The sequence below is a fragment of the Triturus cristatus genome, chromosome 8 (genome assembly GCF_964204655.1).
Source record: "Triturus cristatus chromosome 8, aTriCri1.1, whole genome shotgun sequence".
NCBI classification, from domain to species: Eukaryota; Metazoa; Chordata; class Amphibia; order Caudata; family Salamandridae; genus Triturus; species Triturus cristatus.
This window is the reverse complement of record NC_140591.1, coordinates 324,003,244-324,027,496: the sequence shown is the minus strand read 5'-3', so window position 1 is coordinate 324,027,496 and position 24,253 is coordinate 324,003,244. Positions and strand designations below refer to the sequence as shown.

General features: G+C 42.4%; 1 protein-coding gene across 5 annotated transcripts in view; it reads right to left on the bottom strand.

Annotated features, from left to right (window-relative positions):
- The window catches only part of WASF3 (WASP family member 3), a 182,948-nt gene extending 159,346 nt beyond the window's left edge, over positions 1-23,602 (bottom strand). For 2 of the 5 annotated variants that reach the window (XM_085621617.1, XM_085621618.1), the window contains exons 1-3: positions 23,324-23,599; positions 11,375-11,425; positions 2,119-2,220 (exon numbers count right to left, since the gene is read on the bottom strand). The gene's annotated coding sequence lies outside the window, so the exon portion shown is untranslated. Of the gene's footprint in view, positions 1-2,118; positions 2,221-11,374; positions 11,426-23,323 lie in introns of all 5 variants that reach the window. The other 3 variants (XM_085621615.1, XM_085621616.1, XM_085621619.1) reach the window with 2 other exon arrangements.
- Positions 23,603-24,253: the final 651 nt, after the last annotated feature.

The following is a 24,253-nucleotide window of genomic DNA, read 5'->3' as shown; positions in this document are numbered from 1 at the left end:
CTAAAGACACCAATGGGATGACGCAACACACTTCTGACATAATGCTGCACCAGACAATAATATCTATTCAAGGCATCCATAACATGCTGGTACATATTCTGTCATAATGATGGCCCTGGTATCATAGAGGCAATTCTTGCTTTCATTTTCATGCAATGCCAATTACATGCAAGTAAAGCGGAGCATGGCTACAATATTTCAGGGGCTGAGGGACTGAGGCCCACTGTATCTTTTTATTGTTTACAAGCCATGCCCAAGACTATGGAAATATTTTTAACGAGTACCAACTGCCTATCCATCCATGCACTCAATCAATTCACCGAATCCTCAATTAATGTTGGCATTGACCCAGGAACCTAATCACTCAACTATTTTTCAAAGCACTGAATTGCTTTTGAACATGTAGATTCCTTGAGCTCCCAATATATGAGGTCAAGGGATGCCCTCAGAAGAGAGCTGTAAGATAAAGAAGAGGTCGGCCACATACATGGAAGTGGGGGATAGCTAAACTAGATCCAATTTTCCTGCGGTGGGGGATTGGGATATGGCGTGCCGGAAATTACATACTGAACAATAAATGTGGAGTAATGAAGAGGGAGAATGATGAAAGTGTGTGTGTATGTGTGTGTGTGTGTGTGTGTGGGAGGGGGGGTGGACTCAACTGATTTAATGATTCTACACTAAGAAAAGTGCCAAAGGCCACAATGACTAATCGTAACTGTACGTGTATCTGGTTAGATTTGTCACTATGACGAAAATCAATAATAAACAAGCATTGGCATAGCCAATAGGTCTCACCTTTGGGACCTTACAAGTGTTTAGCCATGCAACAGTTGCATAACTAAATACTTATAAGGTCTCAAAAGCGAGACCTATTGGCTATGCCAAGCGGCCCTGCGGCCGCAAAAGTGAAAGTAATTGCGGTAAAGCGCGGCGCGCGCGCCCGCGCACATGCACTGTAGCTCTAGGCTGGCCTGGTAGCACTTTTGGGAGCCCTCTCAATAAGTCTCGCCAGACCAGCGCATGCGCTGGGTCAGGCGAGACCTAAAAAAGTATAGGTAGAAAATGGTATAAAAGTTGACATAGTAATTTAAAAACCTAACTTTGACATTAACAAACTTCATGGCTATAGAGGTACTAGAGTACTTTGTGATACCTTGTCTCGTGGTTAAAAAGGTGGACTCGGGGTAGGACATTTGCAGGACTGTAAAGAGTGTGTAACGGTGGTAGGGTCCAACTATCTACACAGGCTAGTCGCTATGATATTACTAGTAACAAACACACATTACTTTTCAAATGCTTTTTCCCAAATGCGGTCTAAAATAAAAATAAATGTATGTTATGTGGTTATTTCACGCCAGATGCCTCTTGTGTAGTGCCCAAACACCCATTAGGATTGAATCCCAGGACCTGTGAGAGGAACTCGGAGTTTACGTCACATTTTAGAGAACTGGAGAGGAGAAATGTAGCACACCTACAAGTGATGTAAAATGTAGCACATCTGTTATGGTACAGAAAGAAAGAAGCCAGCACCAAGGACGTAGCTACCAACAGTGGGGCAGATGCAGTGACACAAATGCCCAATGCTGTGAGAGGATCACTGCACCCCAATTAGTGGCTATTTTGTTGTTGTTAACCAAACCAGGGTTGGGGCCCAATTTACTTGCTTGCATTAGGGTGCTATAGACCTGTGCACCTCACTGGCCAGCACTGAAAAACCCCGGCCTCAACAGTGTTGCCAGGCGCCTTCAGGAAGTGAAGGGCTAAACATTCAACTGAAGGAGACTATGAAACAGGGTGGAGCTGCCATTCACAGGTCCAAAATCATGCGTCTTAAAGGCGAGTGTATATAAAATTAGAGCACATGACTAAAAACGTCACTCACTATGCAAGTCCATGCAAAACAACGAGGCACCCTCAGTCTGTTAGATTTCTTACTTTAGTAACATTAAAATGAAACATACTATCATTTTCTGGTTTTTTTGTACCAATCATGCACAAGAATCAATGTTCTTCAGTGTGCAAGTAAAGAGCTTCACGAAGCAAACTAAATACAGTAAAAGCACACCGGTGATGCAAAAAATGATGTAAATCAACTTAAAGGAATTGTCTACTTACCAGTCAATGACTAGCTACATATGAATTTCTGCAAACGTGCCCCAAATGAGACGAATTACAATCTCTGCGGAGACTCCATGTGGACGCCAGGAGAAGAGGAACCTAACATGTTTAAAAAAAAAGACTTTTAATCATATGTTCGCAATATGTGTGCCTGTATTCCAGAAATAGATTTAAAACAGCTGGTAATGTGGCATTTTGTTAAAATAGCTCTCCCGTTGCTCAGCGAAATAAAGACATAACCTATTAACTGAAAATGTAGTGGTGCTTAGAACTAGAACAACCTTATTAGGAAAGGAATTTGAGTTTTATTGCAAAACTCACTTTTACAAATAGCAGTGCACATTCAATGCTTCTAAGAAACATCCCTGCAAAATATCACACTGTTATCCACTGATCTTCTTAAGCTACTTCTGAGTGCTTTTGTATTTTCTTTTTTAACATTAAGGAAAATGTCCAGCAAATGAAGCACAGTAAAGTTAAGAAACATGTCAGAAACTAAAACCCATCACCTTGGAGAATGGCCAATCACTTCTAGCTTACGTGGCATTGCTTAGGACTTGTCACTTGAGAAAGACCTCATATAAACTTAGATTTGTATAATTTGTTTGTCTTACACATGTATATAAAGCCAACGTCTGACACTTCTGATTTCTACTGTACTCTGCCCTTGTACGTTTTTTGGCCCTTTTTTAGACTCCGGAAACCTTAATCTACAGTTAAAGAAATATACTTCTAGTTTCTGACAATGTTTTACACCTTTGATACTTTGTTCCCATGCCCGGGAATGTAGACGTTCAAACACCAAACCCTACTATTAAAACAATGTTCTTAAACTTTGGAGCAGACCAACTACAAATCGCGCCAAAGCATCTTCAAGTGATAGAAGTATTTACTTTTCTAAAGTATCTCTATGCCCTTTATGTCTTTCCTCTTTCTCTTCTCTACCTTCCAAGCCTTCTTCAGTGCAATGCGGTTTCTTCACACCCCTATTTTTAAATCCATGAAAAACTCTTTTGTTCAAATTCACAATGAAAATAACTTTTTTTTCCGAGCTTGGATAGCTCCTTCTGGAATCGCTATTTGTAGATTTTGTCTCCATGATGCCTGACGCTGATGTTGTGTTTTATTAATTTCCGATTTTCATCTTTGATTGTAGACTCTGGGATGCACGATTCTGGCCTCCATCTGTAGGCTGTGCCTAAAAACTTCTGGTGCTTAGACATCAACATCTGGCTCAAATCTGATACTGGACACTAAAATCAGTGCAATATTCCGCAACTTTTACCAACTGAGATTACTAAAGAGGATTATTTTAATCTTGCATTTCCTTTAGCCATTCTCAATATATATTATTTACCCCTACCAGAATATGGGAATATTATATGAATTGTTCTTCACAAACAGTCGAATGCACATCACAAAGTATTTATTTATTTATTTATTTACGCAACTTTTATAGCGCGACAAATACCCGAAGGTGTCTCGGCGCTGTGGAGCAACTAAAGTTCATCATCCTACCATCTTCTCACTGGTTAAACAACCATGTTTTCAAAAGCCTACGGAAACTAATCAGATTCGGAGCGGCTTTAATGGCAATTGGCAAGAGGTTCCAAAGTTTTGGAGTGGCCACGAGAAAGCGCCTGTCGCCCCAGGAGACTGATCTTGTACGTGGCACCGGCAAAAGGCTGGTATTGGCCGATCTTAATTGCCTTCTGGGGGTATAGAACTGAAAAGCTTCGATCAGGAATCTGGGTCCAGTGCCATGTATGGCCTTATAAGCAATACAGAGGGCCTTGAATTTAACGCGGCTCTCAACTCTCAGCCAATGAAGCTGACGAATACCAAGGGTGGTAGATTTGCGGCGAGGGATGTTGAGGAGAATCCTAGCAGCCGCGTTCTGAATAGATTGCAGCTTCGTTATGACACGCTTCTGAGTATGGAGGAAGAGAGCGTTCCCATAATCTATTTTTGAGAAGACTAAGGTAGAGACCAGAGTCTTCCCAGCTGACGGAGGGAGATATGGTAGCAGCTTCTTAATCTTTTTCAAGATGTAAAATGAAGATGACACAACCTTATTGATATGGAGGTCAAAGACCAGCTTGTTGTCAAAAATCACTCCCAGATTTCTGGCTTTTTCCACTGGGACAGGTGGATGGCCGAGCTTTTCTGGCCACCAACCGAGGGACCATTCAGGGGAAAGTTTTCCAAAGGTCATGATCTCGGTCTTGTCCGAGTTAAGCCTGAGGCAATTCAAGGCCATCCAAGTACTGACCTCGAGCATAGCTTTCTGGAAGTTGGCTGCTACAGTAAGGCCATCCTTATGGATACCCAGCACCAGCTGGGTATCGTCTGCGTACGATGTTAACTGTATCCCATAGGCCTTTATTATCCTCGCTAAGTCCGCTACATAGATGTTGAAAAGCATAGGACTTAGCGAGGAGCCTTGTGGGACGCTATGATCTACTTACTTCATAAATTAGGCAAGTTCAATCCCCCTTTTTCCGGCTATCAAGTCACTGAACAGGCTTACACCAGGACCATGTAGATCAATTCTCTGAGGCAATGGGTATTGTGCACTGAGCACATCACAGTACAGCTACATTTCATTTCATCCGCTGTCCACATTCAGCATGTCCAGTGGCTGTCAACCAGCCACAAGGGAAAAACCTGTATGGCTCATCATTTAAGTGACTTAGCCAGTGAATTTCACTAGATATAGAGGGAAAACCGATCATCTAAGATGGCCACCACATGTACTTTGTGTGGCCCTGTGAAACAGTGAGTGGGTGAAATGAGCAAAAGGGTCAACTAATTGAGGTTTTCAACCATGCACCCACTCACTCATCACGCAGGCACTCAAGCATCCATTGACTCCTTCTTGCCTTCACAAACCCCACAATATCACAGACAGATAGCAACCAATTAACAAAGAAATGTGTTCATGTAATAAGCGAGACATATTGGCTTTACCAGTGCTTGCATGGATTGCCTTGTACTTGGAGCAGAGTCCCATTTTGATAGTTCCTTGTTCTGAAAACCTAATTGCATTAATTTAATACTTTTTCCTAGTGCAGTCATTGGTGCTACCCTGTGCACAACCCTGACAAGGTGTTTAAAGGACATTTTTCACTGCTTTTCATGTGAATCAGAGCGCTTGTGGTGTCGATTTAGTAATCAGCTCTGCAAAGCTGCAACCATTCATTAAAAAATAAAATAACTAGTGTGTTAGCACTAAAATGAAACCTTAGGAAGTTACTTAATTGTCACTTTCTCATTAGCCATCAACTGTGCCATCAATACAATAACTTGAGAAGCAAACCTCCACACATCTTTTTCAAAAATAATCAACGTCCTCCCTCTCGATATCATTGCAAGAGATTCCCCTACAATGTGTTTTTATGCATGAATATCCACTCAAGCACCTTGAGGTTATTGGTAAATATACACAAGATCAAAAATGATTTTGTGAGAGAAATATTAGAAATGTCCAAATTATGACAAGTAACCATTAGGGAACCAATACCATCAACAATAGTTTCTATACTCGAATGGAGAATATATATTTGTTTAATGCCATGAACTTGAATTAACCTAATCGCATGGCATGCCAAGTAAATCGTGCGGAGATTGAGGCTCAAAGGGTTTAAGACTAGGGGTGGGCGGAATTTGCGAAAGCGACTTTTCGCAAATTATCGCGAAAATGTTAAAAATCTCCGCAAACAAGCGGAAATATCGCGAAGATGCGGAAGTTTTTTTCCCGCCCGTTTGCGATATTTTCTGCATGGTTGCGGGTCGCTAACTTACCCCTGCGGTTGCTCGCGGGCGCGGCCATCTTGTTTGCGGTGCATGATCGCGAGAAGAAAGACGTGATCGTGCGACGCATGACGTCACTGCGGTCGCGAGACAGCGCAAATGGCTAAAACAATACAACATCTCATGGAGAACGCGACCGGATCGGGAAAACTTGTCGGCGAACGCGGGGATTCAGGTAAGGCGATCGCGCGCGCTCGAGAATGTATTATTTTACAGCGCGAGCAAGAACCAAATTATCGCAAAGCTGCGGAATAAGGAAATTTTGACATTTCCGCGCTCTCCGCGGAACGCAGAAATGCCAAATTATCGCAAATTCCGCGAACGGAACGGAAATTTTGCCCAGGCCTATTTAAGACCATGAGGAAGCAAATCAAGCTTTTCCCTTTCCTATTACTAAGAGGTTTGTACTTTCTGATAAGTACTGGAAACATAGAGACTGCAGAAGCAACTGACTAGAAATAGACAGAACTAACCACAAAAGCCACTGCTGTTTCGGGACGAGTGCTTTTCAGAAGGACAAGCGCTTTTCAGTAGAACAAATTCATAAATGATATTACATGCTTTAATGAATCTGTTTCCTAACAAGGCCAAGCAATTATACATCATTAACCTTCAGAAGTAAGAAAATGCCACTATGTTTTCCAGATGTGTCCTAGTTTTTACACTGAATACATGATGAAACATGTATTTCTCTGATGGATTACACTAAAACAAGTTTGAATGAAATTCCGAAATATAAGATCCACGTCTTTGGTGCAGCGCAACTCTGCCCATCCTTTGCACGTATTTGTTATGACATTGTGACATGACACAAATATGCATTTAGCACGCGATTCTTATACGATCTAACGATATTAAAATAAGTGTTACATTTGACATTATTACTAAAGTGCATTGACTGTAGGAATAGTGAATTTACTCTCACTGTGTTTAACCATATTACATGAGAAATTAATAAACCACCGGTACTTTGTAGATATGTACTCACTATAAAGATGAAATTCGACTTTCATAATTTGTGCCTCAATATACTGAATAACGTTAACTGTTTAGATGACTGGATAAGGACCATCCTCATATATGTACAACATGATTACACTTGAATCGGCAAAGTTTATGTAATGTGTGCACTAATGTTTCATATATTTCATTTAAATGAAGTTCCTAGCCATACTTACACGTCAGTTAGTCAAACATAAGTTTATTTTACACCACAGTCCTTAAAACATTGATACGATAAAATTCATGACGCATACACTGTAAAAATAAAACAGCTAAAAGCCAGCCAAGTCTCCAATTAAAACACCAACATGCCACTGTGCAACAGTGTAATAAAATATTCAACTTTTTTATAAAACCTCGTTCACAGACAATAAAAATCGACCTAAGGCACAGGTTACATGTAAAAACCTCATGTCTAAAAAGAAATTAACAGCTGTCCCCCTTTCCATAATACTATATTTGTGTAAAACTGGCTTCAATAGAGACTTCCGTTGGGCTAAAAAACACCGACAATCCACTAAAACATGCTTTATATCACCTTTCATATTAAGGGCACATTTACAAATGTTATCTTCATTTAACAATCTAACCAGGTCAGAGATTAGGACCTGGTTTACCCCAAATCTAAATCAGCGGCGGCTACTCCGCTATGGCACAGGAGCGTCGCCTCCCCTGCCAGCACTTTAAAAAATACAAAAATAAAACGGGTTTAAAACCGGTTTTATTTAGCTTGGGGCAATGCCAGGGTTATGATCAGAGGGGAGCGGTGGGCTCTACCTACACTGCGCATGTGGTTTTTGGCCGGCGGTCTTAGGCCGGCCAAAAACCAAAGGCTTAATTAGGTGAATTTTCCAAACAGGGAAAGATCTCCCCCCTCCATCCACGATCTCATCAGGAGGGATGCTGATTTCTTATTCCTTAAGTAGCTTAGATCTTCCTCGCTAGCCACCTGTTTAGTTATTCTTTTAAGCTCGATTTTACTCACCCCTATCCGATCGATCTCACCTTCTATTGTTAGCTTCTTTCAGAGATCTAGGATTCTTCTTCTGACTGACCTTGCCTAATTTAATTTACTCAATTTCTTTTTTTTTTACATGGCAGTGACATTTTAAGAAGCTCCTCACCATCTATTCTTACCCAGACTTTTATTGTTTCGGCAAACGCTGAATAAGTCCATGACATTACGCCAGTTTCTATCCTGCCCGCCTGTACCATCGTAGAACATGGGAGGGAAAGCAATCTTTTTAAACACCTCTCCTCTTCAAGACCCCAACTGAATTTCCTACACGAGACAGGCAACTTCTGCACCGTACTGGAATTGTGGCCGTATCATTCGCGGGTAAGCAGACAGTACCTGTCTTAGGAAGTGGCCACCATTTAGTTTGTCACATTTCTTAAGGCCCCACAGAAGAGAGTGCTTTTGCTTGTGGGGATTCACTGTATTGTTTCCAAGACACATTATTTGCAAACCACATTCCCAAATAGTTGTACTTGCTAACAGTGTCAATCTTAACTTTATTTGTACTTACGAATGACTATAGAAAGGTTTTACTGTATGCTTTATGTAACGCAAACCTAATCTACTGATCATTCATATTCGTTGGTGTTTAAATGTGTACAGGCATATTAAATGTGCACTCTTGCTAATACATAAAGTTGACAATGTAGGCCTATAATTCTTCATGCTGTATAATTGCTGGTTTTCATTTGCTGCTAACATGACATTTCTTGCAGGTATTCAGACGCACTATTAGTTGTAGAATAGATACATTAGTGTGCTAGAGATAGATAACGAGCCTGAGAAGACCTTGATGAATGAACACTGAGGGCCAAAGCGTTAACTAAAAAGCCTTTTCAACAATATTTCAACCTGGCTTGTGCATGAGAAGAAGATGTAATTCCCGAAATTGTTGCAGTCTACAACGTGAGAAGTGGAGAAAGACAATAGACCCTGATGATGCGTGCAAAGGGGTTGTTGCCCAAGAAGACTCGTGTGTTATAACTTAGTGTTCACGCCATTGGAGATCATATCCTTTTTGAAATCCCTGCAGATCCCTTCATGTTCCCTTACTGCAGCTTCCCTGGAGTTTGAGACATTTAAATCTCTATGCTTTCCTTGATTCTTTACGGAGTATAGCTTAGGCTAATACTTACTTGCATGACCCAAGAAGACTCTTGACCGAGCTTCTGAAATGTTGACAACTATCCTACTTATTTTTTCCTAGCCTAGTTTTTATTTCCTTTACAGAAATTCCTGAATTTGACATCTCTAGATTTTTAGGACCATGCTTTTAGCTAGAATCTACTTTAGGTGATTTATTGACAACAGAACTTGTGACTCCTCTCTAAGAATCAGATACTTCTATTAATCTTTTGCATTGCTGGGAACAAACTGCTTGTTTGCCTAATATTGGTCTGCCTCAATTTCTTCCGTAGGTTGGGCCTGCATGTTGATATTCTGTAACTTTATAGTATGGTGTTAAGGGTCGTGTATCTCAACTTGATTCTGAAATTTGTAATAAACTTTCTTAATCCTAGCTACCGATTCCTGGTCCTCATTGTATATCCAAATGGGTTGCACTGGTAGTTGATAATGATTTATGAAATACTAACTCTCCTCACCCTCAGTGCGGATCAGAAACGCTGTATCACCTTTTTCCACTGACTAACCGCATCTAAAACTTACTGTTAAGGAATAGAGCAAGGGAGATAATGGAATTAATTTGTCTGTGGGATTTAATAAAATTAGGAAAGCTGACGAGGAAAAATCAGGGACTTATTGTCATGTTGGATCACCAAGATCAATAAACCTGTATTGTTTCATTGCTGCCCTATAGCATGTCAATCCTTTCCAAAGTTTCAAAACATGCCACCCTGCTCCACCAATCATAATGTCTGCCTAGTTGCTTTCAGGCCTGGTGAGAACAACTGTTGATGCTTGTCTTAATCCATTGTTTTTGCTATCTCAGGCAACTTAAATGATGCAGAGCCCTGCTTCACTTGGCAACTGGTTATTTGTTTAATCCTCAGGCGCTGCTACAAGAAAAATATACTTCAGATAGTTTGGGCTTTGCAAAAATCATTAACTTTCATTATGTGCCTCTGGAAATATCCTTTATGATGCGCTAGACCACTACTCAGAAATTAGCTTTTTATTGCAAAGTAGCTAAAATCACAAAAATGTGACTGATTCAATGCCTGGAACTATGTGCCATGCAAAGCTTCGACGTACAAGCAAAAGCATATTATTCACATATGATAGGTAACATGAAAATCACTTAATTGCTCTACAGTTAAAACCTATCATGACACGTCTGCGGGTAGTCAAGTGCATATAATGTAACATTAGGGAAATGGAAATGAAATTGTGCCCAGAATGTAACAACTCTCTTCAATAAGACAATATGGCAGGATCCAAGGATCTTGGCTTTAACAAAAAAGGCACATAACAAATGTGTTGATGAATGATGCAGTTTGTAGACTTTTTTTTTTTTATAAATTTCTTTATTGCGGTTTTGAGATTCACAACACACAGTTAAACAGTTCCAATTTACACATGCAGTTTGTAGACTTATAGCTAAATAACATATCAGGAATGAGGACATCGAAGCTATAGAGAAAGTTGATTTAAGCTGGGCCTTTAAGCTAAGGAACACAAGGCTTGTTTCCTATTTAGCTGACCGCTAAAACAATGAAATTCAGGAAATGTTGATTTAAAATAGACCAGAATAAACCCTTTAATTAGGTCAATAAGTATGAATCTGAACAACCTAATTTCATATCGACCAGTTACCAAAGTGTGCCTTTTGCCTCATACTTGGGCCCCTTTAAATACAGCTGTAGAAATATTAAAGTAAATCCTGTAAAACTAAACTACTTTTGAGGTGCAAATGTACCCTGAACAAGAGTTTCACACAGATCACTGCTTGAGCCAATGTTTAAAGAGTTGTTATGGGTGCAATTGATGTAAACAAGCCGGAGACATAATACAGTGTATTTAAATAAATCTTTTCTGGCATAAAATACCACATGAGATTTACTGAGATTGTCGTCTCATAAGATTTTAAATGACGCTAACTGAATCATTACATGAATAGAGGTGTTCATGTCACAAGTTAAGGGAGAAAAAAAAAAAACACATTCTATATTCAAAACCACGGGCTCATGAAGACAAATCTTGGACATATTTATCTCAAGCTGTCTTCTAGCAGAACCAACTATCACACAAAGCACAATGAGATTTCATAACAACGAAATTAAATGACAAAGAACAGTGCATCAAGGACACCAGCACACTATTTAAACCATTATTCACATATCTTGTTAAGAATACACAATAGAAATGCTGAAAGGAACACAGTTAGGTTGCAAATTAAACACACATTGATGCACTTTAGAAATGCTGCTTGTCTCACAGCATCAAGAGAGAATAACTCACATAAGGATGAAAAATAGGAGGCGCCGATGGGGAGGGGACGAGAAGGTCTCACTGGAATAGAAAGTTGGAGTACTTTAACAGACGTAACTCAGATGTTTAAAGTTGAAGACAATCTGCTTATTTTGCAGACAATCAGGTTAACAATAAATCCCACTACGGTCAACTATAAACTGCAATTTATAACAAGCATTTGTAATGCATCAGCTTCGCCTATATGATTAATAATAAGCTGTTTTTGTTGTAAGTTGTAGCTTAGTGTGCAGTTGTGCAATACAAGTTATTGAAACTCCGCTTAAGTGTTATGACTGTTTTATGGAGAAAGGATATATATTTTGCGCTCTTATGATTCAACAAGATAATGCCAATTAGAATTGTGAATCTGTATAAAAGTGTGTAAAGGAGGCACAGAGCTCTTAAAATATGGACAGTGCTAAAGAAAATAAAAATGCAGTGGCCTGTAAAGCATTATGGTTTTAGTAACTTATATTGCACAACTCCTCACTAGGCTACAACTTACAACAAAAAACTGCTTATAATGAATCACATAGGCAAAACCGATGCATTACCAATGCTTGTTTGGCATGCAGTTAATTACTACAGACAGGTATGATGTGAGAAATATGGTTATTTTTGGTTATTCCACATTGTAAAGTGACTGTCTCGTTGGCTTGAGATGAGGAGGTGAGTTATAGAATCCTCTCCCAAGGGAGTGAAGTATTGTCCTACCAAAGCCAGTGATACAAAATGGAATATAAAAATCTGAATTAGTTGTACAAAATCCATCCAAGAGTTTTCTCGATTGCGTCATCATGAAATCTAAATGCATGTGTTTGTCTTTAATGTGAGGCACACTGTAAGAAATACAAGACGCTGTGAGAAATATAAGATGGTGGTACTGAAATCTTATTTTAATTTTAAAACCTTATCAATACAAGTTTTTTTGCATGTTTCTTTGTTTTCTATAACTGGACATTATAGAAACAGTTGCGTTTTACGGGCATGTGTGTGTTTTGGGTTTATCTTAGTCGGCGCAGACCCCAGCGACTCCTGCCTGAGAAGCAGTGCGGTGGGCAGTGCCTGCCCCCACAAAGGACGATGACCGCCATATCAGTAATGTGCCTGTTTTTAGATTGCAGAGAAAGGCTGGCAGCAGAGAGCAGCGGTGAACTGCCAAAACATGAACAAACAGAGGCATGTGACGCCTAACTTAAATACGCCCAGCGTCTCTGTCCCCGAGAGGAAGTGCCCAGGTAACAAGGGGGCTCAGCAGGCACTGGTCGTCTCCAGGGGATGAGGGATAGGTGAGGCGATGGACAATGAATGCGTATATGAATACATTTGTGCCAAAAAAATAATGGTGTTGGAGGAAGTGCTGGGGCAACGAGCACTTAGAGCACCAACTGATGATGCAGCGCCGTGTATGGGGAAAAAAACATCCACTGTGAAATAAGTGCCAATTTCTTTCCAACGTTGCGTGGTCTGGTTTGACGGAGTGACTGTACCGCCCTCAGTGGTGACATTACGGTACGCTGTGGATTTCGCATTGTCAGCAAATGATGTGTTATTTCAAAAAAAGCCTATGCCTAGCATGACCCTGTAAAACAACTGTTGACTGATCGGGCACCTACTGAGCATATAGGCGGGTGCAGCACACAGACTCTGTGCTCTGCCACTACTTTCCTGTGTGCCAGACTGCAGGGTATGGCTTCACCTCGGCTAAGAACAGTTCTAAAGTGCCAGTATACTAGCAGACACTTGCATATGTCACTGGAAGAAAAGTAACAATCCACAGTGTAATGTTCTTGACGTGAAGCACTGCGTCTAGCTGTATATTAGTAATCAGCGTGCTGGGTGGGTGAGGTGGGTCGAGGTGGGTGGGGGTAAGATGAAAAAGGGTCGGCGATGAGGGAAGGGATGTACGTAGAGCACATTATTCAATCATCATCTGGAACGAAGAAAAGAGATCCCTGACAAGTATCATGGCAGAGGAGAGGATGAGGCGCAGTGGCCAGAGCTGATGGCTCGAGAGCTGGGGGATCCTGGTTTGAGTCTCGGCGGTGCAACATCCTCTGATTCTGGGCAAATCACTTAATATCTCTGGTTGATAAGTTGGGCTATATAAATGTGTTCATTTCATTTAAAGTATCACGCAAGCAGAAAAGGCAGAGGAAAAATGTATGAAAAAATGCGTTGGGACAAAAGAAAGAGCTCCAAATTTAAAGTATCACGCAAGAAAAAAAAACAGAAAGAGGCAAAACTTTATGACAAAATAGTTCTACCAAAGCGGATGTTAACAGTATTTTGGCTACGGGAAACTGATAAGAGAAACTAATTAGCGCCAAGACACCCATGGGTAATTGTAGCGCTTTAAAAATCGCATAAATAAATAAATAAATAAGAGAAGCAGACGAGGAACAAGCATTAGTAAATGCAGTAAAATATGCTACAGCCAATAGAAACTGAGGAAAAGTAAGAGGCGAGTGCAGGAACCAATGAAAAGCTAGGAAAGCAAGGGGTCAGGATATTAGCCCCTTTTAAGATTTATATTAAAAACAATAGATTTCACAAGCACAGCGCAAGGGGTGTGCAGGCAAAACCGGGGAAAAAAACCTTCTGAATAATGAAAAGCTTTGGGAAGGCTTTGAAACTGCTACAAAACCCCTGAAATGGAAGGTCACTAACAAGTTTCCCCTCAAGCATTCTTTTATATGATGTGTAACAACATTATATGTTTCTGTTTTATCAACCTTCAGAAGATACACTTAATCATTCCTCTTAATCTATACCTTATATGTCACAATGTAAGGGGCTAGTGGTGTACTAAGCTTCTAATAAAATGTGGGTGGGGTGTAAAAACTAGAAGTTGGACCATGTTGGACTAACCTGTGTGCTAAAAAGTATGAGACGAATTTGTCCAGCCTGAAAGCCAACCTCACTGCATGCTTCTCTCTTTATTTGAGGTCATCAGCAAAACAAGGATTGTCACAATAACCTTCAACTCTGGCCTTGCACGGTCAAGCTTCTGTGCAGTTGGTGGAAACTCAGTACTGGCCACCTCAGTGAACTGGAGAGCATCATTTGCTCAGAGTCTTACTGCGCTGGACACTTGCTGCTCTCTGAATGCTCACGTCTCAGCATTGCTCTCAGAGGCAGCTGCAACTGGTGGATTTTAATTCAGTGCAGGAAACTAGCTGACATGCAAGAAGGACCGCAACTGGCTTACTTTCTGGCTGATCTGGAATATGGCAAGGCCCACATTCCCGATTGCATTGCTGACCGCTAAGACTACAAGTTGAACAAATTCCGATGCAGTACACCTGGGAAATGGAGCAGTGGGCACAAGGACAGAGGAGTCAGGGATGATTATCAGCAAAACTGAGGTCAAAAACATTATTATAATTATTATAATAATAATTCCACATTTGTAAAGCATGAACTTATCACCCCGAAGGGTATTCAGGTGCTGGAGCCATTGGGGAGATTTACTGAGCTTTTGCCAAGAGTCACATGATGCTGAGCTGAGCTTCAGCCTTTAATCGAACCGTGAACCCACGTTCCATAGTCAGCTGCTCTGGCCGCTGCGCCACACCTCTTCCGCCATTCCCGATGACCATTGCACTCTCTAAGTGCCTATCACAAATCTATAAGCACCTGCCAGCGTCGCTTGGTGCCACTATCTCAGGGTGCTTCAGAGCATGGAAAAAACAAGTGGGAGTGAGCATAGCCCAACAACTGCTGACATGCAACAAGACAGAAGACACTGGGCCCACGCGAGTTTGAGTGCCTAACCTGGAGCAGATTTATGTATCTGACTCTGGATCTCATATGGCATAGAGTGAGGGCTATGGATGGGCTGGAGGACACAGGAGTCAATGGAACAAAATACCAGGGGGAGCAGAAGTGACATTATTTGCCCTTTGACCCTGGATGACAACAAAAATAGTGACATCATGGCATTGATTCAGTGGCATCACCAGAAGTGCCATTTTCCCGATGGCATCGCCAGAAGGGGCAGTGTGTTAAGTTATGAGATTTGTAGAGTGCAGCTTATCTCCCGTGAAGGTACCAATGCGTTGGGAGATGATGTCAGAGACTGGCAGTGGACGACGGAGGGAATAGAGTGATAGTCAAGGAGCCAGCTCTTCAGCTCCTTTCAGAATTCCAGCAGTGATGTGGAGGTCCTGATGTGGAGTGGAAGGTCGTTCAGGACTTCGCTGTGAGTTAGGAGAACTATCGGCCTCCGGCTCTGATTCTGTGTGTGTGGGCGAGAGTGAGGGAGGCAGAGCAGGGGTGCCTGTAGGGTTGCTGGTAGAGGAGGCGGTGGTGGTTGAGGTAGGCGGGTCCAATTATGTGCAGGGCTTTGAAAGCATGTGTGAGGAATTGGAACTGGCATAGTTTCTGGACTGGGAGTCAGTGCAGCTGCCTGAGACGGGGGGTGATGTGAGTGTGTGGGGGGGGGGGGGTGGAACATCTGTGTGATCTTTTCATTATGGTGAAAAAACAGGAAGTAACACCATGGAAGTCAAAGAAAATTATTTTTAGAAAAACTTACTGGAGCAAGAAATAATTTAACCCATAACACAAAACGGGTGCCCCCAAATACAACTTAAACACTCCCTACACCGGTTGACAGTATCAAGAAAGGATCCTCGGATGCATGCTGCAGGGACACAGTGCATCTTACTGCTTGCTTCGTGTAGTCATAAAATGTTTTCAAGGTGGCTCACAGCTCTTGCATGAGATGTGCAGTCGCGTATTACTTTAAAATTCATATACTGTTCGACAGTCTATTATGGGAGACAAGTGGGTAAAAATTTGACATGTGCTGGATCTTTTTTGATAACCACTGCTAATTATCACGAACATGAAGCTAGGATTGGATAGAAAGCTTATTAGGCATAGAAAATTCCAGGTGCCTTGTTACTATTTTGATTATAGAGCTATGATTCAGTAAGGCTATTAGTGAGACTAAACTGTATGCAAATGTGCATAAACAGGAAGTGACTACACCAACTAGGAAGGATAACACGGAGCCTTGCATGCAAGTCCATCTGAGGACTCGACATTGGCGTAGGAATGGTGAAATGAGCCATATCGCAAGCAACGAAAATGGGCCCCAGAGCCGTGCTTGGGCAATAAAAGGCAGCCACAATTGGGGTGCAGTGGACTCCTCACAATTCTTGGCCCTGTACCACTGCACCTGCTGCACTACAGACAGATATATTCATCAGGCACAAGCATTAGTGCAACGTGCAAATGTTAAGTATTTAAGCAGCAAGGGCAGACCCCTTCAGCACTTCATTTTAATGGAAAGCGTCACATGCCTGATAACCACTCTGGAAAGCTAAGATTCATTCATGATAAGATTCTAGAGTAAGCATGAGCTATACAACCATTTCTTAAAGTGGAACAACTGCACTACTACACCAGGCCAAACAAGCACAATGTTGCACTTGGGTCAGACTTTGTAGACTGATATGACCCAACACACAGAGAGAAATCTGGTATATTCCTTACGTTTTTAAGGACCGTCGTTATAAAACATCTTTAAAAATTACCATAACTTATACTCCTTTGCATCTCATTCACCCAAGAAATCCTGATTTCTTATGTAAATAAAAGTTATTTTCGCACAGCGCATGTAAACATATTATTCAGTCCTGCTTTCTAAAGAAAACTTGAAGTTTCTTCTTTCAGAGACTAAAATGAGATTTGCCAAACAAACGAGTTCCTCACTAGACACAGGCCACAGTTGTGGATTTATTGTTTTTAGGTCGAGGACTACCGGTCTGCCGAAGGCAGAACCGGAAGTCGGAGATTTAATGTTTTCTAGAGTGGCTATTTAGCCCGCCTCTCTTTTCGCTTCTCCTCCATTGGCTGGCTTCCTAAACGGAGGCCAGCCATTGGAGGAGAGAGCCGTCCCTCCAAATAGGCTCCGTCTTTTTCAGATTCGGGGGCGTGTTTTTTGGTGTTCTTTCCACTTTTTAGCCACGCCCCCGAATCTGAAAACCGCCGCTGCGTTTCTTTCCCCCATGTGATCCCCGCTCTACCCTTTCCTCCCTCCCCTTCTCTCTCTCCGCTCCTGCGCACCAGAGCCCTGACGCTGGTTTCATCCTCCTTGAATAACAAAAAAATCTCCACACGAATTGCGAGTTAAAGCGAAGGAAAAAGGCAATAGGAGAAATAAGGTAACTAAAAATAACTCGTAGCTTTGGTCACTGAAGTGAACCCCTTGAGAGCATTGGGGGATGTGGGGAGAGGGGGCTGCCGCCAAGGGGGAGGATTAAGAGAGAGAAACTGCACGCAACTTTATACCAGAAGAGATCAGAATCGAGACCAAGCAACCGCGAAATCTGGATATCGTTGTCGAGGCGCAGCATATATGCCTTACCCGGCATCGTGCAATTATACACATTCGTAAATAATGAGCTGCAGTATTTTATTGCAGTATTCATATACATATATGCACTCCAATTTTAAAAGATACGTTGTACATCGTGGTAGAAACTTCCACACAACTGCCACCGCCTATGTCTTTCTTTTAATTATGCAAAATTTCTAGTATTTTGTTATTTTATTGCTTCTCTCACTGGGGCAAGGGAAAACGCCAGAGCAATAGATTTATATAGCAAGCACCCTATCGCCCAACACCTCTGCGCCATTGTTTACTTTTGTTTATTATTATTTCACGGTGTTTTCCTAGGGCTGCTTGAAACGCTTCAATCGACTGGGGTGCAAAGTAATATTTTATAGCTTGCTTGTTTGCTATGAAAGTATGTATTTTTCACAAGAGGAGGTAGACCGAGTTTTAAAATTATTTTTCCACAGGGTGACTTTTTCCCCTTATTTCTCTCGTTGCAAGGGACGGACGCAAATAAGCACCACCCTTTTCGTCGCCATTTGGGGCGCCCCTGACTCCGCTATAAGCACGGAGAGTAAACGGGTAGATCCCGAGCCCGGCTACCTCGGCATGGAAATAGAAGAAAGGTGACTACCCACTTCTTGCAGGATGCACATGAAGCGGTATTACGATAACAAAAATACCAACGCTGCCTAGGTGCTGCTAAACATTGCCAAAATAAAGTTCGCATAACATTCCATTATTATGTTTTAAAGATGAGGTCCCACTTCCTAAACGTGAACTTTTCAGAAACGATATTGGATGCGATGACTATAGCTCGTTCCATAGGATAGTCGTTTTAAGTTTATAAATTAGTTTAGAAATGCCTACAAGAATAGTGCCTCCTTTTCTAACAGTGTAATGTTTTCTAACCGTCTTAACTCCCGTCTGTCCATGCCTCCCGGAAGTGGAAGGGAAGCTTAGAAATACGGCTACAGTATTCGGCTGTGTATTATTGGTCGAGGGATGCCAAATAGCATCCAGTATGGCTATCTGCTTTCTGGGCAACCAGGCACCTCCTAAAGATGTGCACTACCTAAGTGCCGCCAGGGGGAAGTAAGAGAGGAGCTGGAAGAGTTGGATTTAAGTTAACTCCCTGATTGCTCCAGTGTGAAGGGCTAGAGTTGTCATAAAACAGCCCTGTCCTATTGCGATTTCACCTCCTGTGCTTAGTGTGGCATTGCTGTCTATGTGTCTGACGCGCTTCCTGCTGTGTTGGTATGTGATGACACCATTTAATGGAATACGATCCGTAGAAGGTTCACGCTGTAGTGGGATGCAGGAAATTGACAGGCATGAAAGTGGTGAAGGAAGCAATGCAGACACAATTTGGCTCACTCTCTCTCTGCTAATGCAATAGGTATCACATATGCAAAAAAAAAAGCTAATGCCAATAGAAATGACAATGCCATTTATTTAGGGATACAAAAATAATAAAAAAATAATGAGCAATACCAATAGCTCTACCTATAATATTGCCGAGACCATTGCATTGTAAATGCTTGTTTACAGTTTATTTCTCACCAGAGAGTTGAGAGGTTGCCAGTATCCATGGCAACCTCTCACTTCTCCTTAACCTGGGCACTACAAGCAACCAGGTCGCATTCAGGCTGACAGCTTGCACTGACTATAAAACACACTTTTCGAAAACTGGGGGTCCCGGTTCAAGTCTCAGCCACGCAGCATCCTGTGATTCTGGGCAAATCAAAATCTCTCCAGGTGATTAATTGGGCTATATAACTCTGCTTATTTAATTTAAAGTATCACGCAAGCTGAAAGAGCAGAAAGAGGCAAAACTTCATGAAAAATATGTTGGGACAAAAGAAAGAGCTCCCTGACAAGATAACAAAAGAGTAGAGGATGTAGCGCAGCGGCCAGAGCTGCTGACTCAGGAGCTGGGGATCACGGTTCAAGTCTCAGAGGTGCAAGATCCCGCACAAGTCGCTTAATCTCTCCAGGCTGTATAAATCTGTGAATTTAAAGTATCACGTAAGACGAAAGAGGCAAAACGTTTTGAAAAAATAGTTCCACAAAAGCAGATGTTTACATTATTTCGGTAACGGGAAAGTGATGAGAAGCAGACGAGGAACAAGCATTGGTAAATGTAGGAAAATATGCTACAGCCGGAAAACGATCTTTACAACGCGGTCAAAACACCGCAATACATTTACTTCGCTGTCATTACAACGCAAGTCATTACAACGACTTGCGCTGGATGGAGCTCTAGACTAAGGAATAGTATGATTTACTATTCCAACACCTTCCCTACTGTTACATAGGCTGGAGTTGGAATAATAAATCATACTATTCCTAAGTCCAGCGCCCTCCAGCGCAAGTCATTGTAACGACTTGCGTTGTAAAAACCGCAATGTAATGGAGGAAAAGTAAGTGGCAAGCACAGGAACCAATGAAAAGCAAGGGGGCGGAATGCAAGCCCCTTTTAAGATTTATATGAAAAACAATACATTTCACTAGCACAGATCAAGCACTGTGCAGGCAAAACCTAAAAATCAGCACTGGACCCCAAATTCAATTCTGCACTCTGTAGGCGATAAAGATGCTGACAGTGCAATGGGATAACAGTGCTCAGAATCACTTTAAAGACCTAAATGTAAAATAGTTACTCATTTTTTAATACGCCTGGGGAGACATGAATAACTATACTATATGCGTGGGCTAAAAATATCACAATTCAGGTGAGCAAAACATGTTAAAACACATTACATCAAAACATCCACAGTAACATCGATAACCAATCCAACTGACAGCCATCGGAAAGGACTACACAAATTCTGCACAGGAATGGAAATACACAGGAAAGCGTTTCTATTAAAAAAAAATAATGATGAATAATGAAAAGCAGTGTCAAATACAAAAAGGAAACAACATCGTGGTCTGGCCTTGGCAAAATGGTGCAAGTGTTGCTTTTTTGTAATGTTGTTATTGCAAGCATATGCCACAAAAATAAACAGAAGGGAAGGGAAAAAGACAACATGCTGCCATCTAAATATAGGGACTTTATGCTTGTGTTAATTTTTTTTTTTTTTAAAGCATTGCATATAATCTTAATAGAGCAGTATGGGTTGCTTCCTAACAGGCAGATGTATATAAACATTATGATGTGTGATGAAAACCACAGGACAAAGCAAAGCTACTAAAGAGGATTTATTTATTTTTAAAATAATAAAGGATAGAATAATATATGCATTGACAAAGTAAAGCCTTGTCGATTGACTGTACTTCTTTTCTGGTGGATGTGCACATGTGATCTGATAAAATGCTGTCATTAACAGTGCAGTACAGCCAATAACTGGAGAGTGCTGACCCACTGCCCAATGGTCTTTTCTTTTGGCGGTGGAAGTAAAATCTGAATGACAGTTCAACAGACAGAAGGATGACCCAACGCGCATCTATGCATTTTTACATGTCTCTTTTTTTAGAGCTACTTTTGATTACATGAGGCTGGCAGTTTAAGCTGTCTCTATGTATGGCAGACCTAAATATGATGGTCTCAATTCACAAAATACCCTATAAAATAAATACATCAATCAGAAATTAGCTTCCCTACAGTTACTCCTGCGTTTGAGACAAACACCCAACTTTGTTTAAATTCACTAAGGATTCCATTAGCACTACTGCGAATCCACAGCAATCGCCAATCCCCAAAAGTACTCACGTGTGCTATCTATTTTTGTATGCAAACTGTAGCCAGGTGTTCGATTCAACATAGCAACATTTGCACGGTTAATTTTTCTCTGTTTACCCTATGGGGAAAATATTTTTTCCTGCACAAAAACACCTGAGTTTACAACCACATTATTTTTAAGTCTGGCAGTATGCATGAGCTTTTGATTTTGCTAAAAATTCAATATGTATTATACCTATTTATAGGGGGCTCAGTCAGCCCTCTTTATCCTTTAGTCAGTTGTGTCATTCACTTTTTCTTTTGCTCTCTACAGCATACATGACCATGGAACACATCTGCAGGCAAATTAGTTTGCTTCAGTGCCAGGGACTTCTAAGGCAATGTGTTCCTTTTGATATCTTGCTTTATTTGTTTGTTTTTGCATTTTGTTTTATATTGGCGATAGCCAAGCACTCTCCCAGCAATGAAGAGTTGCAAAAACCATGACAAAAAAAAAAAAATCACTGACAAAGACAAACACCAAATCTGTTGGCTTTGCAAAGGCTTATTTTGGGGGGTGTTCCCTCCCCATTTCCAATGCTTTTCTTCTGCCCTTGACAGGAAATTAGAAGCATATCAAGGTGAAAAAAAATACTTTCAGACAGACAAGGTTTTGCATTGGATTTGAATGACTGCCACCGTGATAACTTGCATCTTTTCTTTAAATGAATGTATATTATGTCTGTTCCTTTGAAATATAAGGAGGGGTCGTTAAGGTAGCTCACTACTAGCCAGTTGCCTTTGCAGACGACTTTCCCAAACTACTTTGGTAATATAAACACTCATCAAGGAGGCCCAAATTGGAGAATATAAGAAATGAATGTTATCCACGACCATAGGTTCCCCGCCACATGTCAGGGAGGCCAAGTGCCACAGTGTTCGTGTGGGTGGTTATGCTCTGGGGGGGGGGGGGGGGGGGGAGCGCCTCTTGCTCATGGACAGCCAGTAGCAACGTTTCCCCTGCAGCATGTCCTTAACTAGAAAATTCTGTACAAAGATCCTTTCATGAACTCACAAGACCATGAATTCGACAAAAATGCTGTTATCTTGGATAATATGAAAAGGTAAAATGGATCGGGTACTTAGACAGTAGCACACCATCACCAAATTTCCTATCGGTGAGTTTGCACACCAATTGTATAAGATATCCATTGTTCAGTTCGCTCAATAAGCCTTTACAGTTCTCTCCATTCCAACCATCCCCAGCTCTTGGCCTCGCTTAAGTGCATTCATCTTCAATGTACACGCACTTTTAGTGTAAACTATGTACGCCTTCTTAGCAGTGCTTAATGTGTAAAACAAATGCCGGGGCTCAACCCCCCTCAAATGCTCGCCACCAGCGCCGCCGAATGCGAAGCCGACACCCGGGTCAGCCACCACCAAATGCTGCCTGACCCCCCCCCACCCCCCCCAATCACATCCCTGCAGGCACCGTCCCACAACTCCCCTCCTCCCTCCCCACCCCCTCACAGGCCCTCTCCTGCTCCCTCCAACCCCCCACCCCATCTCTCTGTGTCCCAGTCGCCAAAAACCAGCGTCGGTGGCCTCTACCCGCAACCACCGGCCCTAATCAAGCACTGAAAATAGGAGTCCCGATGACAGCGTGGGACTCCGCCCCGGCTCTCCCTGCCTTGCTGCTACCCGAAACCAAGCAGCCTTCGCAACGAACACAATCAGTGTAATTCCAACGGGAAGAGAAAATCCCCAAAACGATGCTGTCTCTCCAAAATCAACGCACCGGTCTCCAGCATCCCGCAGCCGCATAGGTACCAGACACAGCCCAAAGCCACCCGGGAAGGGACTTTGTCCTCAGGCTCTGGTGCACTGCACGGAATAGGGGAAGCGAAGAACCTCCATCACTCACCTCTCCCCCGAGTCGCAGCCTGCGTGAAAGAATGAATCCACCCCGGCCACAGGAAACCCCGTGGAGGGACAACGTGCCGGATTGGAGGGACAACGTGCCAGATTAGAGGGCCACTCTGCCGGGAGCATTCCGCTGAGCAACTCCGGTGCAAGGGACCGACTCGCCGCAAATCTGGCTCCCATCCAAAACTGGCATCCCCAGGGGAGGCTGCAGATGCGATGCACGCGCCACCTGCACAATTTCCCTCAGTCTGCATCTGATGACGAAGGGAGCAAACACAAACACCCACCCCGTCAGTCCCCCAGACCTTCAGCAACCAATCGGGAGCTGCTGAAGGCCAGCCCACGCGAAAGGCATCAGACACGAAGGCTACAGCCCTCCCCCAATCCCCGTTCCCTCAAGAAGCTCTCTCAGCCCGTTCCGAGGGAGGGGGGAAGGCGCGTCAACCGCAGAAACAAAGACGGCTCCCGCCCGCCTTCCCCATTCCCGGCGAAAGCCCGAGGTCCACTCACCAGCCAGCCCAAGGGGTGAGAGCGAGGGCTGCACAGACGACGTGGGAAAGGCACAGCTGCCCAGCCCTGTGCATGCACCCCTGAAAAATCACGTCACCACCACTGACAGCCTCGCAAAAGAAATCCATAGCCCTGTCCATAGCCCCCGGTCCTGACAAAAAAGTGCCGGAGCTGAGCACCGGAAGCCACTGCCAACAAATGTGAAGAGAACATTTGCATTCTTGCATTCTTTAACCTCAAATAGTAGCCGTCAAAATGTTTCTTACAACACACCCACGCGCAACAGTCTGTCGGAACAGATTAGATTGATGGTTAATGACTGCCCTCCAAGCTATGCCTTCAGACTCAAAGGCGAGAGAGAACAAGGAGGTGCGAGGTAATTACGCACTCATCCTTCCACACACAAGATGTCATTGCC